We start from the raw sequence: 22,845 nt of genomic DNA on the forward strand, positions 1-22,845 counted from the left end.
GATCATGCAAATTTTCTTCCTTCAAATTTTGTGTAACAGTGTTGTCACGCAGTTGTGGAATTTCTGCATGATAGGCAGCCAGACCAATGTGTCAAATTTTTCTACAATGATGCATAGTAGAAACCAATCTTCTGATATGATAAATTACTTCCTAATAATCTTCATACAATTTATTTTATGCCGCTGATATTATCAAGCAATTATACACAGAAGATTTCAACAATAATGCAATGAAAACAGTAAGATCATAAGGAGACATCCATGCACAATAGACACAATTTACTGTGGGAAACCCAAACTTGGGAGAAAACCCAGAAATTTTTCTTCTATGAGAAATTATTCTTCAGCAAGGTTTACAGTTCAAAAAATTATCTAGAAATCTGTGCCAAAATACGACTCTAAACACCAGACAAACCTGGTTAAAGTTGCAGTAGGTCAACGCTGGTCAAACCATCCAAAGATACAGAAGTGAACACTGGTCAACAGTGAAAAAATTCAGTCTGCAGTCAATTTCAGATCTGCGGTGAACTTCGGCCTGCAGTCAACTTCGGGCTGCGGTCAGAATCGTCAGATCTTTACTGCAGTCAACAGTCAACTTGGTCAAATCTCAGGAAATCCGGTCTCTTTCTACTCCCACGTGCGGATGCTTAGAAGAGAAGATGAGATGATTGAGTGGTCAAATGAAAATGTCACATTGTGTATATATACTTGTCAAAAGGGGTGAATATTGACCAAGGGACACCTCTTTTCATGGTGGGGCCGACTTGTCTCTTTTGAGTGTACATGAAGCCCAAGAAACAGAATTTTAATTTTAACTTTCATAATTCTTCTAAGCCGACTTAGGAGTCCTCTTGTAATGCGAAAATCCCTCCTGATGCTACAAAAAATCAACACTCCCTCTTAGCGAAGGAGGTATTCTCGTGGGCTGCAACAGATTTCCCTTCGTTGAAATTTCTCCCCCATAAGAAAACTTCACGAGCTTGCCATGTTGATGCATGTCTATAGATAACTCCATTTTGGAGTAGGAACTGTGAGTATCCAATGCCTTTTACCTGTGGCCAAAATCTCTTATGGCTCCTTAGGAAAATGTATATATCTCATTTGGTCAAAGTCCTTTATGACCCAGCCAAGTCCTTTTTGCTTCTCAAGAGAGAATCTAACATTGGACCATTCACCTTCAACCAAAATCCTTTATGGCTTCTTAGGAAAATTACATCTATCTCCTTTGGTCAAAGTCCTTTATGATCAAGCCAAGCCCTTTTGGCTTCTTAGAAAAAGATTTGTCCAATCTTGTAATTGCCCTGGGCTATTCACCTCTGGTCAAATTCCTTTGACTCAGCCAAGTCTCTTTGGCTTCTCATGTGAATGTATCTATCTCCCCTGCTCAAAGTCCTTTATGATGCGACCAAAATCCTTTATGGCTTCAAGAGATGGTTTGCCCAATCTTGTAAAGACATCATTACTCCCTTTCAGTGAGGGATTTTTTTTATTGCACCAAGCTTCTCTATAAAGTATACAAAACTTCGCCCTGGATAGAGGCTTGGTGAGAATGTCAACAATTTGGTCATCTGTGGATATGTGTTGCGGGTCCACTGCTACTCTCTGCACCATGTCTCAGATGAAGTGATATTTGATAGTCCTGTAAGAAGTTTCAGAAGCCACATTGCTTCACGTTTTGTGACACTGGTTGTGATATACTCTGCTTCTACTATACAAAGCTTGAAAAAAGTATGCTTCATGCTAAAATAAGATATCATAGCTGATCCCAAACTAAAGAAACACCCCTAAGGTGCTTTTTCTGCCATCTGCACTCTTGGCCCAATTTGAATCTGTATATGCCTACAACCTCACTTTAGCACCTTAGACATATCTCAAACCATATCCAACTATACCACGTAGGTACCTTGACACATGCTTCACTTCAACCTAATGTACATGCCTCGTCTCAACTTTAAACTAGCTCAAGTTGTTCATTGCAATGTAGATATCTGACCTAGTGTAAACTAAGTACATCAAGGATCCAATCAACTGCCTGTACATCTTGGTATCCAATGAATCTAAATTTGAAGCAGAATCACTTAGCTTCTTTAGATTGAGCACCATAGGTGTAGCCATGTACTTGCAGTCCATCATGCCAAATCTCTTCAAGATATGAACAATGTACTTCTCTTGTCCAAGGAAGGTTTGACCAGGTCCTTGCCACACCTCCAATCCCAAGAAATAATGTGTTAGGCCAAGATCTTTCATCTCAAACTCAAAGACAAACTCCCTCAGACAATGAAGCAGATTCTCTTGCCACTGCTGCTCTCTCTATAACGTAGGCAAGTCCTTCTGCCATTGCTACTTTCTTTGTCACGTAGGGAAGTCCTTCTACCATTGCTTCTCTCTCTGTCATGTAAGCAAGTCCTTCTGCTATTGTTGCTCCCTCTATCACGTAAGCAAGTTCTTTTGTTATCTGACATGGTCTCGTCAAATAAGTGCATACTTCTCCTAAAGACCTTTTGTCTTTGAGCATCTTGACAATTGCAACTCATGACATTCTCTTGGAAGGTTGTTCCTTCCACTTTGCTTGACTACCTGCTCCATTGATAACGGAAGCTCTTCCGATCATTTGGCACGATCATGGAGGTCTGTACAACTTCTCCCTTTCAAACACAAATCACTCTTACTGAGTCTATGCTTGAGCCCTTAGGCCATACAAGAACCTCTCCATCAAGGACTGGAGCAAAAAAAATATCCTTGTACTCCCTCTTACTAGGAGAACCCTCTTGCCACAAATTTTGCTTCGTTCTTCCCTATGTTGCCATCTGTTGCTAGAATCATTGCCTTGGCAACCTTCACGATGTACTTGCAAACCTCATTCAGGAGGCCATGGAAGAAACAATTATAACCAAGCAAAAAATACAAAGACAAGAGGCTTACCATGGAAAAATAACAATAATTAGGGGAGAAAGATATGAAGTACTTATCTCTTGATTAAGGAAGAAATTGTTGAGTGTTGTACGGAATTGTCAACTTCTTATTGATCCTTTCCTTCTTAATGAAATCCATATGCAATCTCACCAAGCTTAGGTTTCTTTGTTTCTTCATCTTGTGGATTAGGCTTAGCAAGCTATTCATCGAGCTATCTAGCCACACCAAAGGCTTAACAACAAGCTAGCATCAACATAAAGTCATTCCACATGCTATTAAGGAGATAAACCAAGTATGCATCACACCAACTCCACTTGTATTCAACACTCGATGTGTTGGTCTAGGATTTCATCTTGCAAGCCCTAGGACTTTCTCATCCAAGATTTCAATACAAGTTATAACCTCCAATTCTTTTCTAAGGTTTACAAACCCCAAGTCTTCCAACTCTTGTACCACACAAACATTAAGACTCCGAGACGAATAGATCAATAAAGACTTCTCAACTCCTTGATCATAACAACCATCACCTAGCTATTAGCCCCTTTATTTGCATAAAAGAGTTCCATTGTTTGCGCTTCCTTCAACCCTTTATCTAGCTATGTTATAGCTCTGATATGACTTGTTATAGATCTAACCAGGAAATATTATAGATCTGATATGAAAATATAAGATAATGCAAATGAACTCAGAAATAATATGAAATGATTCTTTATTGATCAAACCCTTAAGATAGGGCAACACCATACATTCACTCCTTAAGGAAGGAGAGCACTCCACAAGCCATATGTCTATTCATACAATATTCCTTGACTCTTCCTTGACGTGGAGTCTCTAGCCTCTATAGAGGCTTCATACATACAATACCATGGGTCATTACCATGGTTCCCTCATACCATCAAACTAATACCATGGACCCATTACATTATTACTAACTACTTGTGGTCCCTTACATGATATGGGTTAACCACCTTATTTATTCCTAGGGCCCATCCCATTATTACATTATTACCTTGGGTACCCCATATTATCCCCACTAGGTATATAACATTCCACCCCCCTTAGCATGTTTCGTCCTCGAAACATGGGAAGAACACAAATAATAAGATCTACTCAAAAGAGTAGTCCACTTGTACCATGCATGTGCATCTAGCCATCCAAGAGAAAGGTGAACCCTCGATCTCGTTGGTGCCTCGCTCGCTTGAGATGGAAGTTGACCGTGGAAGCGTTTCTGTGTTGATGTGTAGTAGGTGGATCTTCGCTCGTCGCTATCCGTCATACGGGGGTTGTTGTCCTTGTGGCTAATTGGTTGCCATTTTGTTGGTTGTTTTCTTGCGCGGGTGATGTGGGTGATGATATGTTGAAGTTTTAACCCACGGTGTCTTTTTCTTTAATTCACCCTGCTGTGGTGCTTGTTGTGGTGTCTTCTTTTCCAATATGACTTCAACCACTGAGCTCTCATCTGATGTACTTGTAACCTTTTCTGCTTTAGCCTCTATTTGTGTTTGATTGTCGATCATCAAAGTCTCATCATCTAATATGTCAGTCCCTGGAACATCTTCTGCTTCAGCCTCCATGTACTCTACCTGTTTATTGATGGAAATATCCTATAATGTAATTTTGTTCTTTTTATACCAGAGCTTTAGGAATTTATTCTGCACATTAATATTGATAGTACCCGTAGATTCCATCCAACGATATCCCAAAGCAACATCCATATTATCCATCTCTGAAGTATAAAAATCACCATGCAACACATGTTAGGATATTCCGACACATAGGAAATAGTTAAGTTCAACTTGGTCTAGTATAGAGTTAGGTATAGAGTTAGGTAAAGTGTGTTTCTTTACCGTTGTACATTTTGTAACTTACAATCCGACGGTCACGATATGTAGTGATCCGACGGTTCATTCTCTCATCGGTATTACCGACACTTGATCCGTGGCTTGACACCCGATTGGTCCATGAGTTCTATTTAAAGCGCATGGAGGGTCATTGTTCGGGTAATCCATGCATGAGAGAAGCTTATGTAAATTTTCATTCTTTGATTAATAAATTGCCTGTAGTACCCACGTTGGGACAGGCCGTGGACTGTTTCCCTCTTTGAGGGTTTTAACCACGTCAAAAATACTGGTGTATTGATCTGTGATCTGGTTGTGAGCGGTGTCCTTTTGGTATTCTTTCTGAGGAACTTGCCCTGTAAATTCCTACATGGTATCGGAGCTATTTGAGGGCCGCGTCCGTTGGTGATCCAAATCTGAAGCCGGTAGAACTGCATGCGGCTGTCGTTTCCTAGATCTGCTGTTTCTGACTGCTTTCGGGCCGAGAGGACTGCTCTGTTGCGTTCGGAGCATCTGTTCCAGTGAGGAACCCCTTTCGTTTCACGCGAAAAGGTTTCCGGTAGCCCTAGCTGCGTCATTTTTCAGATCGGGAGGTATACAGTGTTTTTTGCAGTTTACTGTTATTTTCTCTCTGCTTATTTCGGTTTCGGTTTATTTAGCCCCTTCTTTTTAACCGGATCTATACCTTTCATTTCTGCGTATGCTCTTTGCCTTGCGACTCTGTGCGATCTGGGCAAATCAGAAACAGAAAGGAAGGATTTTTCTCATGCGTATGCTCTTTTCCCTGCACCTTAGTGTGATCTCGGAAAATCAGAAACATTGAGAAAAATGTTTAGTTTTTTGGCTAAAGCTAACTTTGAGATTTTTTTTTTTAAATTTCTAGTTTTTTTGCTAAAGCTAACTTCGAGCCGCAAGGTTCGTTTTTTTTTGCATATTCGTGTTGGGTTTTGTGTTTTGTGTTTTGTAGGGAAAAAGAGCTTTCTCAAGGCAAGCACGCAAACCAAGGCCCCCCCCCCTCTCTCTCTCTCTCTCTCTCAAATTTTTTGTATAGATCAATTGGTTCAAAGCTATTTTAAGAGAGTAGAGGTCTTGGGTTCAAGTCTCCATTTTGTGGGGGCGGATTTTTTCATTCCCGCACATTCGCGCACTTTGCCGGCAACGTCAACAATTTTTTTTCAAAAAGCCATAACTTCTTCATCCGGAAGCCTTTTTCAGAGCCGTCTTTTTAAAACCGCCTATTTTTTCGAGATCTATCCATTGGAACACTTACTTTCAGCATCTTCAGCTTCAGTTTTTAAAAAAAATGGAAAGTCCATGCCAAGTCATTCTTGACAGCACTAACTACTTCCAATGGGTAGCCTACATGGAAGATTTACTTAGAAGTAAAGGTCTCTTCAGAATAGCCACAGACCAAGAGAACAAACACGCAAGGCAAGCTTCAAAGCTTCAAATCCTTATAAATTTGAACATCCTCATCATCAACCTGTGTGTTTTCAATTTGTTTTGCTGGAACTTGCAATTTTTTTGCCAAATTAACATTGATGAAATTATGCTTGCAACTAGGATTTATAGAAACAATGATCTTCACTTTCTGAATCAATCTATGAACCTGCAATAAGGAGATACCAGCAAAAAATAACCCTACATTTTTCTCCTTATCTTGTTTTCTGGCATGAGACCATCTGTCTAAAAGTAATTTTTCTAATTCTTCATCGGGCAGGTTGGAACACTTCTTTTGGTTAAGTAATCCCCATCATGTGGCTACCTCATCTTCAAAATTAAACATTACAAAAGTTCTCCAATTATTGCCCATAAGGACTTGTGTTTTTTTTATGTATTCTTCAATAGTAGGACCATTATCTTTTCCTGTAAAACATAGAACTGCCATGAAGATGTTTCTGAAAAATTCACTTGGAGAAAATTTGAAATTGTCACAGTTTAGTTAATATTGCTCAGAATCCCTAGTATGACCTGTTTTTGGAAATGGAACAACCATTCTGCATCTGCTTGTGTGATAGAAATCCCGATCCAGGCACTGGAATTTCAGATTTGTGTTGCAAGTCTCCCGCTGTCGTCAAAATTTCCGCAAAATAGAGTTGATTTTAAATCAGCGATATCTCCCTGATCTAGACTCCAATTCGACTGATTTTTTTTTGGAAATTGGGTATTTTTTCACCAAGAATCCAAATCTGCAATTAGATTTTGCAGATCTTGCACCAAGACGTCCAGATCTGCGCCGCAAACTCGCTGCCCTGAAAAATTGTCTGCAACACCACTGATTTTTAAATCAGCGATATCTCCTTCATCCAGACTCCGATATGACCGATATATATATATATATTTTTATTTAATCGAAATAGGGTATTTTTTCACATAGAATCCAGATCTGCAATTAGATTTTGTAGATCTTGCACCAAATCGGACAGATCTGATCTGCAAACTCGCCGCCCCCGAAATCCTGCAAAAAAAAATTCTCCACTTTTTTGCCCAAGAAAGTGCTCTGATACCACTTGTTATAGCTCTGATACCACTTGTTATAGATCTAACCCGGAAATACTATAGATTTGATATGAAAATATAAGATAATGCAAATGAACCCTGAAATAATATGAAATGATTCTTTATTGATCAAACCCTTACGGTAGGGCAACACCATACATTCACTCCTTAAGGAAGGAGAGCACTCCACAAGCCATATGCCTGTTCATACAATATTCCTTGACGTGGAGTCTCTAGCCTCTATATAGGCCTCATACATACAATACCATGGGTCATTACCATGGTTTCCTCATACCATCAAACTAATACCATGGGCCCATTACATTATTACTAACTACTTGTGGTCCCTTACATGATATGGGTTAACCACCTTATTTATTACTATGGCCCATCCCATTATTACATTATTACCTTGGGTACCTCCCTTGGTACCCCATATTACCCCCCCTAGGTATATAACACGCTGCCCCTCTTAGCTTGCTATGACAACCTTTCCATTGCTTGTAGGGCACTCGGTTCCCACAAAGGACCCTCGGCCTTCTTCCTAAGTTTTGTCTGGTCCTTTCCACAAGCCTAAGGATATTCGACCCTCCTCAGACTGCCCACGAACTATTTTTTCCTTATCCCTCAGGCAACTCGACCTTTCTAAAAGAACTAGTCTTCCAAACTCGACTTCCTGAGATAGATATGCTTCTCTTCTTAGGCTGCGGTTGTCCTTAAAGTGTGAATCTTCACAAAGTGAAGTCCATCACACTTGTCTCTTGGGGTGACATCAATGGCTGCTTTTTAATAAGCTTTGATACCATGTTGAAATTTTCTACAATGATGCATAGTAGAAACCATTCTTTTGATCTAATAAATTACTACCTAATAATCTTCATAAAGTTTGTCTTATGCCACTAATATTATTGAGCAATTATACGCAAAAGATTTCAACAGTAATGCAATGAAAACATTAAGATCATAAGGAGACAACCATGCAAAATAGAGCCAACAAATTTAGCTTGGGAAACCCAAGCTTGGGAGAAAACCCACCAACAGACCAGTCAAACCTGGTCAAAATTCCAGCCAGTCAATGTTGGTCAAACCAACTAAAGTTACAGAAGGCAACGCTGGTCAACAGTGAAAAAAAATTGGTTTGCAGTCAAGCTCGGACCTGCAGTCAACTTTGGCATGTAGTCAGATCCATACTACAATTAATGGTCAACTTGGTCAAACTTCAATCTCTTTCTGCTCCTTCGTGTGGCTGCTTAGAACTTAGAAGAGAAGATGAGATGATTGAGTGGTCATAAGAAGATGTCATATTGTGTGAATTTTTATTGAGGGACACACCCTTTCATGGTGGTGCTGACTTGTCCCTTTTGAGCCTACATGAAGCCCAAAAAATAGAATTTTAATTTTAAATTTCATAATTGTTTTATGCCGACTTAAGAGGCGTCTTGTCATGTGGAAATACTACTTGATGCTACAAACAATCAACACAATCTAATGATTCCATCATTTTCCTATTGGAAGACTAGTATGTTAGAATTGGAAAACCCTTTTCAAGAACTCATAGAATTTCAATCCTTCATATATTGTTCAGGTTTTCAAAAATTTTGTATCGTGCATTCCTTCAGCAGAATATTGACCCAAATTGTGGCTCCAAAGTGTGACACTACATCCCTTTAGGATTCTGGCATCAACGAAATTTTGATTGAACAAGTCTAGGAACAAAGTCCGAGTGCATGGATGAACCTCGAAACAACATCTATGCAAGGAAAAAAATTCAGCTAAATATGATGTGGGCTATGTTTCACGGGTCTGCGAACCCGGGGTTGGGGTTCTCGAACCCATCTTGGGTTCTCGTCCCCAAGTACCTAGTTCAGGACCCAGGTATGGGTTCTTTTAAAACACACCCAAAAGAACCGGGTTCTCAGAGTAAGCATCAGGTTCTTCGCAACCAAAATTTTGGTTCTTTTGTCTGATTGGGTGTGCCAAACCCCAACAATGGGTGCATGGAACCCCAATATCGAGAACCTTAGGGTCATTTTTTTTTACTGATTTTGTTGTAATTCTTTTCAAGCTTAGCCTTTTTACTTCTTTTTCATCAGTTTCGACCTACAGATGGCCATTGTAAATTCATTGTGTAGGTCGATGTCATTACTATTGTAGCTATGTTAAGGTCATTACTATTGTAGCTATGTAGCTTGGGAGCATGTTGGCTGAAGATCTAAGTGATGCTAATGACATGGATGTTGATGACATGGCTTGAGGAGGGCATTGTTCACTATTTTGAAATTTCCTAGTTCATGCTTGGAGATGCCTTAAGGCAAATTTTGAATGTAGTATGACAGTGGACATATATCATGATTCCTATTAATATGTAAACTCCAATTTGCACTTGATATCAAACTAGGAATTTGGAAATTTCAATGTGAATGTTGAATGTTCAATGATGTGCATGTTTAAATCTTTGAGGTTTAAATAATAAAAAAATAGTTTTCTTGTTTAAAGTTGGAATACACACACACACCATCGACGAACCCACGCACCCTATTTCAAAAATTGATGTACCCATCCCCGTCCCTGAACCCATGTTTCCAGGAAACATATATATATATACACACACACACACCACCAACAAACCCACACACCCTGTTTCAAAAAGTGATGTACCCATCCCTATCCCCGTCTCTGAACCCACGTTTCCTGGCAACATAGGATGTGGGATATGATGTTCATTTTCCAATAATTGATGGCGTTAAATTATCAACCTTCACAATTTATGCCCTCAACCATTGTCACTGTTTAATCTTCTTTTAAGCTGGATATAAAAATCCCATCCACTTTGACATAAAGAGCCTTAATTGTTTCCCTCACAGTGGTTATCAAATACTATGCTATTACTTCCTCTGTATGACATGATTTCATCCCCTTGTATTATATTGGTGGAGGGATGTGAAAATTCCTTCAAATGCAACAACTAGAATTAATTTCCTAACTGATTATTCATTTTATTAATTTTTTGATTAATATCGAATTAATCACACTGCAATTTCTTCATGAATAAAAATAAATGTCATGGAAATAAAAATGCTGTAATTTGAGAAATGCTAACAAACATGCACACAATAAAATATGACACCATTATTTTTGGACAAATGTCCCCGAAAAAACCCAATGTGGGAAAACCAATGCAATAGTGAGAGTTTGATTATTATGTAGCAGCAGAAATTCTGAGTACAATAAAATGTTGCCAAACTAGCAATTCTACACAAGAGAAACACTAGCAAAAATATACTTAGGGATTTTACCCTCTCTCCAAGAATCGTGACACCTGATTGCCTTTGAAAAGCTAGTTATCCAAACCCTTTGAGCAAGTCTTGCGTCACCTCTGCGCAAATCCTCTCATGCTTAGCTTGGAACTGTTGCCAATCAAGTCGTCTTGCCTGCTGCTAATTTGGAAACTGTCTCTCCGATACTCTGGAAAACCTTCCCGACCTCTACAATTGAAAACGACCTTCTATTCAACCCAATCAAATTGCTTTGCAGAAGCAATTACACAGTCCCTGCGCTTCTTATTGGAGAAGAATTTTAGCCTTCTCTTTTTGACTCTCGGGAACTGGAAACTCTTTCGCAACACTGCTATGCTGCCCCTCTATCGCCTGCTACTCAATCACTGACTCAATCTCACTGTTGAATCATCTACCACTGCAAAATCAAATTTCCTTGATCACTGAGTATCTACATTGGTGTATTCTCCATCTACCCATCGACCTCTTCTTATAATCTCCAGTTGGGACTCCAATGACCAAGACTAAAACTTAATCGAAAGCTGAGATCATCTCCAAGTCGATCCATGTGAGTTTCTAGAGAATTCTCACCTTTCCCAATTAATTACTATTAATTAACTATTTTTACTATTAATTATGGTCAATTAATTTAATTGAGCCATCTGTAGGTAGAATTTCCAGAAATGATTTCTGGGTTTTGGAGAACTCATGTATTTTAGCCTCTCCACAAAGTTTCAAGACTAGAACACAATCCGATGCTACAAAAACTAACACTACCTCTTAGCGAGAAAGGTGTTCTCTCCAACTAGTGTTGCACAACTATCACAACACCTTTTCTCTACAAGATCCTTCAACTACATTGCTGATGTTTGACAACTATAGTTGTCTGCCACTGTCCACCAACTAGTGTGCTAACTTTGATTCATCTGCCACTGACTATAGCTAAACCAAACTGTTGCATCTATGCTGCCGCTGGCACTGCACTGTACATCCAAGACTGTTGCGAACTATGCATCTACATTGCAACTCAACTAACACTCCCTATCAAGTTGTTGATGCTACTACAACAATTGCAATTGAGAAGCATCCAAAATATTAAATCAAGTGTCTCTATGTTACAGTTGTCTCTTGAGCATCTAACTGCTACTAGCCTCTACACTGTCCACTGAGAAATTTGCACTGCTGCTGACTCTGCACTGAGCCTCCTGCTTTGCTACCAACACTGTTTTGTGCTTATGAGTATCTGACTGCCACTAGTCTACAACTGTCACTCTTCAATCTGACTGCTTCAAATAAAATTGATCCTCCTACTACAGAAGATTGTGGGCCGTTGTAGCAAGGGAATGATCCATGAGGAAACACCATCCGATGCTCTCCTCGATGGACCCTGCCCAAATCTCTGTGCAACTCTAGGACTAAAGCTCCATATCACCCCACCTCACTTTTGGAGGTATCGTTGCAAACATGGCAAAATCTTCCTCCAACCTGGAGGACAGCTTCTCTATTTCCGCGTATGTTGTCTCCTGATCCTGCTTCTCCTGCTTGTCATTCTTCCTTTGAGGAGACTGAGTACTGTAGTGGTCAAACTCGCCACACCTAAAGCAGTTTATCCTAGATAGATCCTTTTTCTTCTTATTCTATCGTTGCGAGCCTTGTCCCTGACTGAGACCTTCTGCTTTCCCCTTTGTTGTAAGGGCCACATTGTCTTCCTCCTTCACACCTTTCAATCCCTTGTTGCTGCTGCTGCTAATGGATACCTTCACTAAGGTTTGCCTCATCTCTTCCTGCTGTAGGTCTAACATCATCCTATCCCATCTTGGTAATTTATCTCATCCCAAAATACCTTTGACAATGATTTCCCGTTCCTTATAGACACTTTTTAGGGCCAAACGCAAAAGCTCTGTCTTGATATGCTTCTCCTATGGTTGTAAGCTCATCCTGGATATCTTGAACTCTGGTGAGAAAAGGAAGTATGCCCTCACCCTTCTGGATCCTGGTGTTTCTCAACTTTTCCTTCAGGAACATCTTTAGTTTGCTCGGAAGGATTTTGATATAACCCTGCGAGAGCATCCCACATCTCTTTGGCTGTATTCTTGGCCGATGTGTGAGACTATTTGGTCTTGGACTCCATCCAGGATCATCCGCTTTGCCTTAACCATTTATTTCTTGTATTCTTTCAACTGATGTGCATCAGTAGGTATTGCCACAACATTATTTGCATAGGTCTTCAGGCCTTGCTCATCTAGTAGGAAGGACATCGTGGCCTTCCAGATGATATGGTTTTGATGTAGGAGCATTAGAGCTTCTAGCCATAAGTCTTTGTTAATTTTAGGTATGTTCTATGCTAGAGCAATTTATTTAAATTTTCACAGTCACCAATCACATCAGCATTAAGGTAAACTGCAGATAGAACATACATATAAATCATAGAAGACAAGCCAAGGGACAAACCCCACAATGTGTGGGGAAACCCCTGGTCAATTCTTCTTTTATGTTCTTCAAAGTTCAACAGAGAAAGAGAGAGAGAGAGAGAGAGATAGTACGTTTACAACAGAAGTCAACACTTTGACTTATCTAGATCTAGCATAGATCATTTCGTATAACAATGAGATCAGTTGAAGACATTCTACTTCAACTGATTCTCCAAGGTGACTCCTTCACCTATCATCGTGCTGCATCTCGTCCATTCACTGCACCTGACCGTGTAGCACCATCATGTTGCATCATGCATTATCATGCTGCTCATGATCTCATACATCACGCTGCCCATACATCATGCTGCCCATGCGCTGCCCATGCTCCATGCATCATTGCCCATGCACATGATTACATTTACCATGATGCTCATGATCTCATACATCATGCATCATGCTGCTCATACTACTGCACATGCATCATACTGCGCATGATACCCTTCTGTTGCTTTATTATGGAGTTCATATACATATCAGCCTTAACTGCTTTCTATAGCTTGCAGCCTAGCAAAGCAGCTAGGCTATAGTTCCATGCAATCCCATTATGCACAACATATTGGTATTCCTCCAAACCATGACTACATTTACTTCTTCATCACTACAGCTTAATTACAGTGGTCCATTAATGACTACCTGACTAGTGTATATATAACCATGATTGCCCAACGTATATACATGTCCAGCGTATATATATAACCTATGCACTGTAGCATATATTGTCCAACGTTTACATTACTGCCCATCGTATGTACAGTCCAGTGTATATATATAACCTATGTACTGTAGCATATATTACTGCCCATCGTATGTACATGTCTAGCGTATATATATATATATATATATATATATCTATATATATATATATATATATATATAGATATATATATATATATAACCATTATTGTGCGTTGTATGGACTGCGTGTAAGTGTGGTGCATTGTATGGACTGTGTGGTAAGTGTCTAGCGTTTCACATGAGTGTGTTGTATGGACTGCGTGGTAAGTGTCCAACGGTTCACATGAGTGCGTTGTATGGACTGCGTGGTAAGTTATATCGTCATTCCCATATTGCGTTTTATATGACAGCATGCAACAACGTGAAATGTCCATGTATCTCATCTATTATGAACTGCATATATTGATAGGGCTATCCACGTAGGTTTTCTTTGCTGTGTATCGCTATCTCCATATTATATGACTACGTTCCTTTGATATGACTGTGCTCCTTTTATTTATGTGCTGCCTTGACTCCTTCATTACGCTGGCTTCATAACTGCGTATAGATTAATGACTTTAGGGTTTGACTGTGTATAGAACCTCCTTGTTTGGAAAATGTATAAATGTCTTCCTTGATCTGTGGCTGAGTGTTTCCATTTCCAGCTTAGGGCATCATCTTAGGGCATCCTTCATTAGTGTCTCTCCTCCAAAAACCCAAGACGTGGAGAGGAGAACACATGAAGAATGTGTATGTCCAAAATGACCTCGAGTCCTCTTCAATTTATACTAAAACATAGGTGATGAATAGGCATGTCTTTAGGGCTTCTGAGCCTACTCAAGTTGCTTGTCGGCCATAATCAAAATAAATTCATATCTCCATAAATACTTATTGGAATCGAATGATCTTTAGATCAAAAATAGACCTCTCAACGAGAGGGATCCAATAAAAATATCAACTGCCATAAATAAACTAACCCACATGGAGTTTGGCCTTAGTTGCCAATTTAACAATCCCTCTCAAGTCTCAACTAGGGAGAACTTCATCTGGTGATCCATAAGTTCGACTGTACTATCTCTGCCATCATTGCCCTGCATTGCTCTGCGCAGCTCTGCTCTTTTCTGCTCAGCTCTGCTGGCTTTGCTAGCTCTTCTCTGCTTTGCTCAGCGCTGTTGGCTCTGCTCTGCTTTGCTCAACTCAGCTCTGCTCGCCTCTTCTAGCTCTGCTTTGCTCTGCTCAGCTCAGCTCTGCTCTGCTGAACTATGAAGAAGAAAAATTGATCGAGAATGTCTCATACCATTCTCCATTGACCCGAAGTCAATCTCAGAGTGCGTACCATTGGTCCCAGACCAGTCTCAACTGACCTAAAGTCAGCATCATAGTGGGTACTACTCCTACCATTGGTGCCAGACCAGTATCGCAAGCTCAGAGAGTGTACCACTAGTCCCAGACTAGTCTCAACCAACCCGAAGTCAGTGTCATAGTATGTACCACTCTCACTGGTCCTAGACCAGTCCTGCACTGACACGAAGTTAGTCTCAGAGTATGTACCACTGGTCCCAGACCAGTCTCATTGGACCCGAAGTCAGCGTCATAGTAGGTACAACTCCTACCACTGGTCCCAGACCAGTATCATTGATCCCAGATCAATGAAGGTCATCCTAGCGTAGGGAGTATAGTAGATACAACGATGCGTCCATCGGTACTACTATGGTCCCTATCTTCATTTCCCTGCTCGTTGATCTGATGAGAGGTACTTCCCATGAGTCCCAGACTACATGGGTAGGATGCCTCAACGGGAGAACTTAATCAATCCTGTCCTCACAGGAGAACTAATCATCCTGCTACAATCGCCATGGGGAACACATCATCTAGGTCTCACAGGAGAACTAATCATCCTGCTACATTTGTCATGGAGAACACATCATCTAGACCTCACAGAAGAACTAATCATCCTGCTACACAGGAGAGCGAATCATCGTGTTCCACAAGAGAGCGAATCATCTTGTCCCACAAGAGAGTGAATCATCTTGTTCATAGGAGAGCGAGTCATCCTGTTCATAGGAGAGCAAATCATCTTGTCCCACAAGAGAGCGAATCATCTTGTCCCAGTGCACACCACTAGGGGAGGGTGAGTCACCTTGTGGTCATATGTTGCTTTAGTAAGAACCGCAAGCCCCCTGAGCTCCCAGAGCTCAATGTATGCAACATGTAGGACCCTTGTACAAGGGTTTCTTGACGACTCCAAGTCGTTCGGGAAAATCACAGATTTGATGTTTCTCTGAGGCTTTGACAAAGTGTATCGACCTGTACATCATCTTAATGCGATGGAGCCTCCTTGCTCATCGACTTGCCATATCCCAAATAAGGCAGTATCTGATGTCTATCTGCTGGAGCAATCGTCGAATATGGGATTCCTCAATAATCGAATCCCACCTTTGGTTGTTACAGAGAGTCACAGTGGTATTCATCATGTGTACAAATAGAGCACTGAAGAGCTTCCCCAACCAGGTAGTTTCATACGAGATCATACTCGTAGATATGTATCCGGTCTCGGCGGTTCTTACAACAACCGACTTTTGCTTCCTGCTCATCCATGATATCGAAGCAAAATCTAAAGAGAAACAACACTAAGAAGTGCTCCAGTGATCCTCCACACTGTCTGCCCAATCAACATTCGAATAATCATGTAGTTTCATATTTCCGGCAGTGTATCTCAATCCATGAGAGATTGTGCCCTGAAGACATCTCAGAAGATTCTTGGCACCAATCCAGTGAGGCTCAACCAAATATGAGCTCCCTGTGCTAACTGCAAAACATATGTCCGGAATCCAACTCCCTCTTACTTCTGCAAATGAGAGGGTCTGCAACTGTCAGAAATAGTTTGTCCGAACAACCTTCGAATAATGGTTTGGATCGATTTCACTCCTTAGTGAATCTCAGCTTCATTAAACAGCTATCAGTCCTCTCATACTATGCCTGGGGTGTTTTGCTTCAAGCCATAGAGGGCTTTCTTCCATCTGTATACATGAGATACCCGTTCATGAATCTCAAACTCCATGGGTTGTTTCAAAACTGTGGACTTGCTACATGAGGGGAATGGTCCCCTTGTAAGATTTTCCTTCGGTACATCTTAGACATGTACTTTCATGCTCTTTTTGAATTCAGGCTTCCCTAGCACCATCTGACTCACAGACCTCCGGTGCTATGTGTCAATGGACATGGTCCCCAGTGGACTTCCTGTAACTTAATACAACCTTGAACTTAAAAGCATCTTTGAAAATTCTATTTTCAAACATGTACCTTTCCATCGACGAATGCCACCTTAGAACCTTCGACTTCCATTGCTCGAGTTCCTTGCTTCCTTGAAGAGTTGACTGTGTCTTTGATGACCTGCATCTCTGTCATTCGGACGCTCCTTCGCATAAGGGCCGAACTTATCACCAAGACATCTACCTTTCCTTCCACCCTTACATTCGAACTTTCTAGTGAAGTGATCTTTAGGTAGGCCATCAGAAACTTCCGCTGCGTCATTCTGTTAACATTCTCTGCTTCGACTTCACTCTAGGTGAATTATGAGGAACTCATTGATCCTTCTGTCTTGTCCCAACTATCTTCGCTGATTGCTCTTTCACTCTTGCTTGGGCATTGTCTTCACCTTAGCTCTGATACTGTGTTAATTTTAGGTATGTTCTATGCTAGAGCAATTTATTTAAATTTTCATAGTTAGCAATCACATTAACATTAAGATAAACTGCAGATAGAACATAAATATAAATCACAGAAGACAAGCCAAGGGACAGACCCCACAATGTGTGGGGAAACCCTTGATCAATTCTTCTTTTATGTTCTTCAAACTTCAGCAAAGAAAGAGAGACAGAGAGAGATAATACATTTACAACAGAAGTCAACACTTTGACTTATCTAGATCTAGCACATATCATTTCGTATAACAATGAGTTCAGTTGAAGACATTCTGCTTCAACTGATTCTCCAAGGTGATTCCTTCACCTATCATCGTGCTGCATCTCATCCATTTGTTGCACCTGACTGTGTAGCACCATCATGTTGCATCATGCATTATCATGCTGCTCATGATCTCATACATCACGCTGCCCATACATCATGCTGCCCATGAGCTACATAATACTGCCCATACATCATGCTGCCATGAGCTGCCCATGCTCCATGCATCATTGCCCATGCACATGATTACGTTTACCATGATGCTCATGATCTCATACATCATGCATCATGCTGCTAATACTATTGCCCATACATCATACTACCCATGATACCCTTCTATTGCTTTATTATGGAGTTCATATACATATCAGCCTTAGCTGCTTGCTATGGCTTGTAGCCTAGTAATGCAGTGAGGCTATAGTTCCATGCAATCCCATTATGCACAACATATTGGTATTCCTCCAATACCATGACTGCATTTACTTCTTCATCACTGCGGCTTGATTACAGTGGTCCATTAATGATTACCTGGCTAGTGTATATATAACCATCATTGCCTAGCGTATATACATGTCCAATGTATATATATAACCTATGTACTGTAGTGTATATTGTCCAGTGTTTACATTACTGCCCATCGTATGTACATGTCTAGCGTATATATAACCATTACTGTGCGTTGTATGGATTGCGTGGTAAGTGTCCACCGTTTCACATGAGTGCGTTGTATGGACTGCGTGGTAAGCGATATCGTCATTTCCATATTGTGTATTATATGACAGCATGCTACAATGTGAAATGTCCATGTATATCATCTATTATGAACTGCGTATATTGATAGGGCTGTCCACGTAGGTTTTCTTTGCTGCGTATCACTGTCTCCATATTATATGACTGCGTTCCTTTGATATGACTGTGCTCCTTTTATTTATGTGCTGCCTTGACTGCTTCATTACGCTGGCTTCATAACTGCGTATAGATTAATAACTTTAGGGTTTGACTGTGTATAGAACCTCCTTGTCTGGACAACGTATAAATGTCTTCCTTGATCTGTGGCTGAGTGTCTCCATTTCCAGCGTGTAAATTAGGGCATCATCTTAGGGCATCCTTCATTAGTGTCTCTCCTTCTCCAAAAACCCAAGACGTGGAGAGGAGAACACATGAAGAATGTGTATGTCCAAAATGACCTCAAGTCCTCTTCAATTTATACTAAAACGTAGGTGATGAATAGGCATGTCTTTAGGGCTTCTGAGCCTACTCAAGTTGCTTGTCGGCTAGATGATAAATCCATAATCAAAATAAATTCATATCTCCATAAATACTTACAGATGATCTTTAGATCAATCCTACACCTCTCGACGAGAGGGATCCAATCAAAATATCAGCTGCCATAAATAAGCTGATCCACATGAAGTTTGGCCCTAGTATCCAATGTAATAGTCTTCAATGTGAAAAAGATTCAAAACAAGTCTTAATTTTTGAGAAGAATTTATATTCTGCTATGAAAATAAATTGTATTTTCCAAGTTGGTATATTGTATGAGTATTAGAACTAGACAATTCATTGTTTTAGATGTTGAGAAATCCAGGGCATAGTGATTAGGTGATTTTTCTATATCAATAACTTCTTGTGAATGCTTTTTACTCCTTTAGATTAGGATCTTCCCTTAGTTAGATTATATAGTGTTCTTCTTCATCAAACAACTACCAAAACATAAACAAAGAGACAAGAGACACAAAATGTAGGTGATCAATGAGGGCCAAAGCCTCTCCAACTTGAGAGGAAAACCCAAACGAATTCTTCTTCTTATAGAGACTTCAATTGGTGAATACCAAGACCAAGACCAAGACCCTTGACCTATTTGCCTCTCTAAGACTAAGTCACAAGATCCTTCCTTTCACTGCTTCTTCTTGCCCAAGTCAACACTTTGTCAAACTAACTTCTACCATTGCTAACTTCGACCACTTTGACTTTTTGGCCTCCTGCCACAGTCCTGCAATTGTCGGCCTGATTGTACTACTGTAATTCCCACGTGTGAGCGTGATTGGGATATAGTGGAGACCCTTTCCTTCTTCACTTATCCTGAAGACTTCTTTAGGTGATCTCAACTAGCAAAGCAGCTGGAATGGAGATCCTTTAGATGACTTTCTTTAGGACTAATGTGACTGTTGCAGAAGCCCTAGTTTCTCCCACATGTGTGAGGAGATTTATCCCTAAAAATAATGCCCAAAAATTTCGCTCTTCCCTTCCTTCTTGCTGGTTATGAGGCTATCTTCCTTGATTTTTTTTCGCACCTCTTCTTGCTTCAAATTAGCTTCACCGAATTGTTGTCTGCAAATGAAGGCTGAGGTGCCTATATATATTGGTCTGCCCATCAAATACGCCGACTTCTCCGAGTGACAAGGCCGACACGCCTTTCTAGAAATATCTTTAGGCCAACATGAAAAATATCTTGTGACAAGATCTTTGGAGGGTTATCAAATTTTTAAAAAATATGTAACATGTCTTCTGTTGACGGAAATGTAACTAGGCTAGGTCTTCATAAATGTAATTTTGATATTTGTATTTATTCAAGACAAGAGAAATTATTTTGATATTATTTGCCAATGAATTTGTTGCTCATTGAAAATAGGTCATGCGCATTTTAAAGTGCTTCTAGAGAGTCCAAGTCAAAATGTAATTATGATAAGACCCTTTGAGGGCATGTTAGATCATGTATGTCAACGTACAAGGTCTTGGGAACACCTCCAAGTCAAGTCAAATCCTCTCCTAGCATCAACGATGTCTCCAAGCAGTGAAATAATGAATAAAAGATGAACTATGTCAAGTTGGCCTAATGGACAGTCAAGTCAGCCTGAAGAGGAGGGATAAACCCCTATTTATAGAGGTTGTTGACTCCTCATTTGATATGAATGGAGCTCTGAAATCAGCAAGAAAAAGAGAATAAGTAGAATGAAGGAAGCCGAGAAAAAGAAGCCTTCTAGGGCAACGAAGCAAGGGAGAAGGAAGTCGAGGTGGAAGGGATTGAGTTTCTAGAGTCAACATAGTCACATGTGCGAGAAAGGAAGGATCTGCTCTCGGCCATTACAGTAGGAAATCACAATAAGAAGTATCTCTGTTTTGGGCTAATAAACAATGCCTATAAGGACTCCCCATCCAACGTAGAAGGAAGGGAAAGACAATGAAGATAAGGGGACTATTTTAGGGTTTCTGTCCACACGTGCGAAGAATTCAGTAGTAAACCTTTTTCAGATTTGATAACATTTGAAGGCTGCATATTTAGAAGCCTCATTCTGATGTGTAACTAGGTCTACAAGGTCTCATAAGGAAAGCGAGGAAAAGAAGCCCTAATTTTCTAGGGTTTCTCCTAAGAAGAAGAGAGACTAACTTAGACAAGCAGCAGAAGAAGGACGAAGTGCTCAGGAGCAAAGTGCCACAAGACAAAGATCCATGTGCCAGAAGTTATAATGCAAAAAGAGGAAGGATTTGACTTATGCTTGGAGGATATCCTAGTCAAGGGTCTAGTGTTTAGCAGTGGTTCAAATAAGAAGCTTCAATAAGAGAAAACTTACCAAGGGTTTTCCTTGCAAGAGTGGAGATGTTTTGTCCTTGGTAGAGAGCCAAAATTTGTGTTCTTGTTATTTTGTTTTGGTAGCAGTTTGATGAAACACACACACTAATAAGAAGAAGAAGATAAATTGTCAAAGTGCATCACAAATTGCTATGAAGTAACGAAGAATCACACTACACTACTTTGCCCTAGATTCTTCAACATATGACATTGACTTCCTAGACTTTATGACTTGATGACCAACCCTAATGACTCACCGTGGGAGTCTTAACTATAAAATAAAATTCCTTGATCATGAAACCCATGAATCAAGCATCACAAAAATAATTTTATTTTCTTCTTTACATCATTTACATAAAATCATAATTACACATGTCACAATTAAGACCAAACCTAGTTACACTTTTCAACATTAGAAAATCTATGGATATGTGAAATTTTTTCACAAGGAAAAAAGAAATCTACCATGAAAAGCATGAGAGATTTTGTAACACCCTTATCTCACATCCCACCCAAGTAACCATGCCAACTGGAGTAAAAATGAGATGAGAGGCTACGATAATCAAATTCGACCTCCTAGGTAACCTTAAGGAAGTGGAATTGAAGGAACTTCACAACACAACCATCCAACATCATCAATAGAACCCTCAAGAGACAAGTCAACCACTCAGATAGCCTGTCTGTGGGTCCCACTGCTGTTCTGGACAATTTAAGGCTCAATTGCTCTCATGCTATGGGCAAGGGAGCGGCCATAGATGTAAAAGTTGATCTCATAGGCCTGCATGCTAGCGGCTGTGGATGAAGCTTACCAGTTCTGTGCCAATGACTCCGAGATTTGAGCCACTTTTTCATGCCCAGAGCCCAGGCCACTGCTTAGAATGGAACGATAGCTCAGAATTAAGTAAAGTACAGGGAAACAATGATGCAAAAATAAATAGTTGATCAAGGCCTTAACCAAACCCCTACTAGCCATGACAAGCATTTCATCAAAGATATCATCAACATGTAACCTACAGGTGTAAACAACATAGTACATGGAAACAATGATGGAAAAATAAATAATTGATCAAGGCCTTAACCAAACCCCTACTAGCCATGACAGGCATTTCATCAAACATATGATCAACATGTAACCTATAGGTGTAAACAACATAGTTAAGTGTAGGGATCTCTTACTTATCTAAGAATCACCATGAACCATTGTTTCCTCATGTCATTCGCTGCCTTATTACTTATTAGGGCATAGATACAATATCCATTCAAATACAAGTAAAAACATGTTGAGAGGCAAACATAGTCGCTGCCATAAAATGAACATATAACCAACATAATAGGAACATAATTACAATAAACATATCAACCATCAAAATCCATATATACACCTGTACACTTACACATGAAAATCGATGGAGTGAATTTCTCATTAATTAATGCAGTGAACCGATTGGAGATGCGATTACCACGGTCCACCCGACCATAGGTTTGCTGAGCCAAGTCTCTCTTCAGCCAATCACCCTCGTGCTATATTCCAAGCATGAATGTGGGACTCAAACCGAAAGAACTCAACCAAGGCATACCAAAGCTAAACTACCTCA

General features: G+C 40.1%; 1 protein-coding gene across 2 annotated transcripts in view; it reads left to right on the forward strand.

The window, feature by feature from the left end:
• Nucleotides 1-22,845, forward strand: part of LOC149197816 (AUGMIN subunit 3-like) — a 332,310-nt gene that overhangs the window by 249,469 nt on the left and 59,996 nt on the right. The gene's annotated exons all lie outside the window — the stretch shown is intronic.

Source organism: Pinus tabuliformis, chromosome 2_2 (assembly GCF_031772625.1).
Source record: "Pinus tabuliformis cultivar Carrire ecotype Pingquan chromosome 2_2, CPIR1, whole genome shotgun sequence".
NCBI classification, from domain to species: domain Eukaryota; kingdom Viridiplantae; phylum Streptophyta; class Pinopsida; order Pinales; family Pinaceae; genus Pinus; species Pinus tabuliformis.